Below are 6000 nucleotides of genomic sequence, written 5' to 3' on the forward strand. Positions count from 1 at the left end.
GTTACTTTTTCGAAAATATAGTTTATCTCAACCTTAGTAACTAGAGGTTAGCTGACCTTGAATTAGGGGCACATCTATTTTGCAATTACCCTTTCCTGCACCAAAATGCCACATAAATATTCTTTGAAAGGCCCCCTGTTTTCTATGGTTTGGTTTTGAAGATGTTAACAATTATAATAACATTCAAAAGGCACAGAGAGAGTAAAGAGTAATAGTGTTTTAACTGGTATCTCACAGGTTGTACCAACAGTTAAAATTAGGCAGTCCTACTTAATTTCGAAGTGTTTCTCTATCTGTGGCATAGTATGTATACAGATTACAGCAGAGATCCATCTGGGGCTGAAATATGAGCTGTCCAAAGGTCACAGCAAAATGACAGTGGAAAGGAGCCTGAGTAATTCTGACCATTATAGTCACTATAAAACATCATTCCTATTTCTGTTTTCTTTTTTCTCTTGGAGATGGAGGTATTGTTTTCTTCGGGAACATAAGTAGTGACATAGGATGCAAAAGGGAATGAATAGGGACAAGGAATAGAAATTGTTACTTCAGGGATTAAGCTATGGCCTTTTTCCAGGTGAAGTATTTCCATGACCTTTCTCTTTCCTACTACTTAGGAAAAGAAAAAGAATAATTTCTAAAGATTGGTTTCAAGCATTTGTTGTCTTTGTATAATAATTTATTAATCAATCTGCCTCATAATTACGTCTTCTCACATGGCTTCATTGTTGTCATTATTCTTGAAAGCCCCACTGGAAGTCCTAAAGAATCCTCCCGTCCTGCCCATCCTCACCTGCAAGGCAAGTGCTCCCTTTTCATTCTGAACTAATTCCTTCCAGGAAGGTCCTTTGCCTTAGGTGGGACGAGGGAAAGATGCTTTCACTATATAGGTTCATCATGCCCCTAAAATGTATTAAAATGTGAAATCAATAATGCTTATCCTTCTCACAAAAGAGGAAAGGGCATTAAATCTATTAAAAATATAAATTCATGTGACTCAAGTGCCTTGAAACCTAGTCTGTGTCCTTTGATTAAAGTGGCTCCAATGCTTTTTGAGCTGTTGGTTGTCTTAATATCCAAACATTTTATAGCAGAGGTTAGTTTCTTTTAAGCTGTTGGTTGTAGGAGGATTTTAGACAAAGAAAAATAAGTTACTATGTGTGTGTTTCCTTCTGTATTAGCGTTTACAGAAGGATACACACCAGTGTTCATTCTTTTTTTTAAACTGGTTTTGTAGCCAGTAGAATAACCTGGAAGTCTCAGAATTGCCTTAACTATATGCACCAGCTCTGTACCCATATTGCTGGATAATATTTTGAGATGTTTATGGGTTTGTTCTAATCCCTTATTTTTTACTTTCCATCCTGTCCATTTAAGTCTGTAGAAAGTTCTGGGGAAGGTACAAGTCTGGGAGGAATGCAGAATAAACCTGGAACTTTTTGTGGCTTTTGTTTCCAAAAGCCAAAAAGCTAAGACAAGATAAAGTATGAGGAAATAAGCTTAGAGAAGCAGAAGAGAAAGAGATAGGGTTCTCTGTCTTAAAGAGAACCCACTCCTCCCCCCTAACCTGGGCAAGAGAGCCCTGGCTGTTCGCCCCACTTGCTAGAGGAGGTGAGCGTTGTTCCCTGGCCTCAAAGAGATGACCTCCTGACACCTGTCAGGCCTCACCCGAGCTTCCTGTGGTCCGTCTGAGGCAGGGGGAGCATCTGAGTGCCAGGGGGAGGGCTCAGAGAACCAGTGCAGGTTTGGCCAACCAGGATAGCTAGAATGACCAGAACTGATCGGAAATTAGAGATATTATATCCTGGGGTATGATGATCAAATTTCATTAAAACCCTGGAAGGGGGAGGGAGCCCAGTAATGACGGAGAAGCAATTTTCTCCCATTCTTGTGGGTTAAAGACACAGTAGTTTGTTCATTTATTCATTTGACAGCTATTGATTAAAAGTACTCCATGAGTCAGGCACTGTTCTAATGGCTTTAGGACACATTCATGTACCAAAGAAGGATTTATGCCCTCATGGAGATGAAATTGTTCTGTGAAGTTATATTCCTCTGAGCAATCCTGTTCTTCATCGACTTCCTCTATCTGATCAGGGATCCTTTTCCACACCCAATCCATAGAGCAGAGACAGGGAATGACTCCAGGGTAACTGTTGAGAAACATGCAGATCAGGATGGGGTGAGAAACCTTTGTTGAGAATATAACAAGTGTGTCCTTACCCCTTGCAGGAGGGTGATGATGGAGGTGTCAAGTCAAAGGGATCCTGGCTCACAGAATTCAAACAGTTCTTCTCCTTTCAATCTGCAATTGTGTCTCCCTTTGCAGTTGCTGCATTGAATTTGTCTCCTCACATAAGCCTTTCCCCAGCACCCTCCCCTTTGCTCTGAGCTTGGTGATTAGCCAGTGTAGACCCCACCAACATTTTTTTCTTGTCTTTTTTTTTTTTTCGTGACCAGCAACGGATTGCAACCCTCAGTGTCGCGCCCGTACCGGACCGGGACCGGCAACGGGATCGCAACCCTCGGTGTTGCGCCCGCACCTCGCTCAGCCAGTGAGCAGCCGGTCTGTATGTGGGATCCGAACCCCCGGCGGGAGCGCCGCCGCGCTTCCCAAGCGGCGCACTGTAGCAGTGCACCACCGGGCCGGCCCTTGACAAGCTTTCTTGTTGGGGACCATGCTTCAGGGATGATTGATGAGTGATAGAATCCACTATTTGCTAATCGATGAGAAAAGCAGGCTTCCCTCTTAGACACAGGATCTTGGAGACACCAGGTGGGATTGCATTTTGAAAAGCTTAGTTCAAAAGGATAATGTCTTCATTCAAGATAATTTTGGAATTATCCTGTTTCTCAAGTTTACTTAGTAATTTTCTGGTCTCTCTGACATAGTGTACAAGCAAATCAATCATCATTGTCCTTCCAACAAGGACAAGCAAATATATATCTCCACTGGAGAAGTAATAAAACAATAAGCAATCAGTCTATGTTTTGTAGACCATTTCCTTTTTGATTAAACCTATTTTTGTCTTTTTTTCCCCTCAGTGTCTTAAATATAGGCTCTCTGTGCCTCTGTCATAAAGACTGAATTGACAATTATCTAATTAGAAGCAAATCTGGAAACGTCTTTTCTCTAGTGTTCTATAACATCATAATGGTGTTTATCATAATCAAATACCTTGCATTTACTTATCCCAAACATCACTTCCCTCATCCTCACAACAGCAGCAAAATGTGGTTCTGAGTCGTGTTCAAAGCTGCCCATGGGTGGGAGACCAAACCAGATGGGCCTCACTACCAGAGAGCAAATGAGAACGACTCCTCTGTATGCTCGTGGCAATTTTTCCTAAGACCAAAAGAAATCTTAGCTCCCTGTGCCCCTCTTCCTATTATGTGTCCCATGTAACTCTTCTCCAAGCAGAGTTTCAGGAAGGTTTAGGGGAGTGGAGATCAGGGACCCTTTGATTAATGTGGGATTGTGACGGAACACATAGCACATACCACCAATTGAGATACTTCCCCTGTGGAATGCTAATATTATTTCACACTACATATTTTAAAAAGCTTCCTGTAAGTAGATGACCACAAGCCTTGCTTAATATGCCTCATCTTGGCCTAGTTCTTCATATGACCCCATTTGTTATCCTGTTTTGACAATAAATTCTCTGGCCTTTATTTAAAGTTTCTACTCTGGAAAACAAGTTAATCAAAAAAATTTTTTGAATGAACGGCTTTTAATATGGTTTTTATGGCATGTTAATAAGGGTTGTGTGGCAGATTCTCAGATATAAATTGATTCTCTTTAGGGACATGAGTTTTTAATACTCTAAATGCTAGGGTGAATGGGCATACAGAGCTGAGACACTAAAATTAGTAAGACGATACCAGTATGGCAATATGAATAAGATGTTTATTTGAGGCTTGATTATATGAAATATGAGAAAAGACAGAAACAAGGACGCATATCAGATAATTATTTTAAATAGCAAACTGTTGAAAAAAATTAAATATCTAAAGATAGAGGCCTGATTAAATAACTTGTGGTATAACCCCTTCTGGTATATTTTGCAGCCATTAAAACTGTGGTTATGAAATATTAGTAAAACCAGAAACAAAAGTATACATATTTTAAACTGAGGTGGGAAAGAATTCTCTAAAATGAAAAAAAGAATGAGACCATAAATGAAGAGATTAAGAACTTCTGCTTGTACTAAAAAAAATGGAATGATAAAAATAATAATAAAAATATTTGTAATACATATAAAAACTTATTAAATATATTTCAAATATGTAAAGAGTGCTTAGTAACTAATGAGAATCCTAATACTCCAATAGGCAAATGAATACAAAAATCAGAAAATCACACAAATACATAAACACAATGGCCAATAAAATATGGAAAATACTCAGGCTCACTAGAAATTAAAGAACTGTAGTTTAAAGCCACATTTTCCTCATGTAAAATGTTTTGGTGTTTGAAGTAACTGGCTGGCTTCTAAGGCAGCAGGAATTGACCTTATAAAGCTAAAGATATTAGAAGATCTAAAGCACATCTTTATAAATGGGTCAGTAATACTACTCAGATGAGGAATTGGACAGTCTTGGAAGGACAGAATAAAAGATCCATAAAGGAGACCCTTAATGCCCACTCAACCACCATTTAGGGAAGAGAGAGATGTAGGCTTCTGAACTCAGAGAATATGCATGTTGATAACTGGCAAGGTGATCCCTAATGTAGAGTTAGATTAGAGGGCAGGAATAATGATTATGATCATGCCAATAATAGCAGCAAATATTAGTGAATGCTATGTGTGCTCGGCATCGTGGTAAGTGCTTTATAGTGTTATTTTATTTAATTCTCATAAAAACTCTTGAGAAAAATTTGATTATTTTTATCTAGTTCACAGATGAAGGGACTTACCAGTACTTGAATCCAGATCTTTCTGAGAGCAAAGGATATCTTCTTAGCCACTCTGCACAAGATCTTTTAGTAGTTTTTCACTTAAGAGATACTTAGTATGTATCGGTCCTGTAACTGATAGGAAGACAGCTGCTTGTCCTTGCAGAGCTTCTAGTTTAGCAGGAGCTTACAGTCTGATGGTACTGCTACTGCTGCTCAGGCTTGCTGTGAGATGAATACATCAGGATCTCTTAGTGTGATGCCATTTGTGCTAGTTATGTTGGATTGGCATTTATTCCTTACTCCTCCTTTGTGACTTTCTGTGCTGCTGGGGCTGGAAAGCTAAAAGCTGTATTTCCCAGATTCCCTTGTAAGTAGGGCTCTAAACGTGAGTTTGGTTCCTCTACTTAGATTGATTCATGAGAAACTTGGAGGTGCATGTGAGGTGGAGGCTGTCTTTCTGACACTTTCTCCTGGCAAGCAAGTCATGGGAGGGCATCAAGAGATAAAAGAGGTAACTCAGGGTTCTCGTGCCTCGTGTCCAGCTTCATGGGTGTTGAGAGGCAGATATGGAAGTAGTAGAAGCAGCTATGGCTGCCTGATCCCAGCTTTCTGCCCTGCCCCCATTACTGGACACAATAGTTCCAGTGGTAGCCGCTTGATTCCTGCTTGTTTGCCCCCTCCAACTACCACGATTCCTATTAAATCCCTTGCTCCTTAAATACCTGGGGCTGTTTCTTTCCAGTGCTGAATCTTGACTGATATCCCTATTCTCATTAGATTCTTGTCTCTCTTCTGGTTCTGATTCTGTGCTCCCCATGCAGCCATCTGATTGTGATTTGAGGGGCAGTCTTGTGTAATGGCTAAGAATATAGGCTTTGGAATCAGATTTGGGATCAAATCCTCTACATAATCATGACCAAGTTACTTAACCTTTAGGAGCCTCAGTCTTGTCACTGCATAATATGAATTGTAGTGATTGTAATGCACCTCACAGGATTGCCATGAAGATTAAGTGCCACCTTTCATAGCAAATGCCTTGCGTAGTACCTGGTATCTAATGAAAGTTGATAAATGTTCTGTTATTCCTACTGTTGTTG

The sequence above is a fragment of the Galeopterus variegatus genome, unplaced genomic scaffold (genome assembly GCF_000696425.1).
Source record: "Galeopterus variegatus unplaced genomic scaffold, G_variegatus-3.0.2 Scaffold1384, whole genome shotgun sequence".
In the NCBI taxonomy this organism is placed as follows: Eukaryota; Metazoa; Chordata; class Mammalia; order Dermoptera; family Cynocephalidae; genus Galeopterus; species Galeopterus variegatus.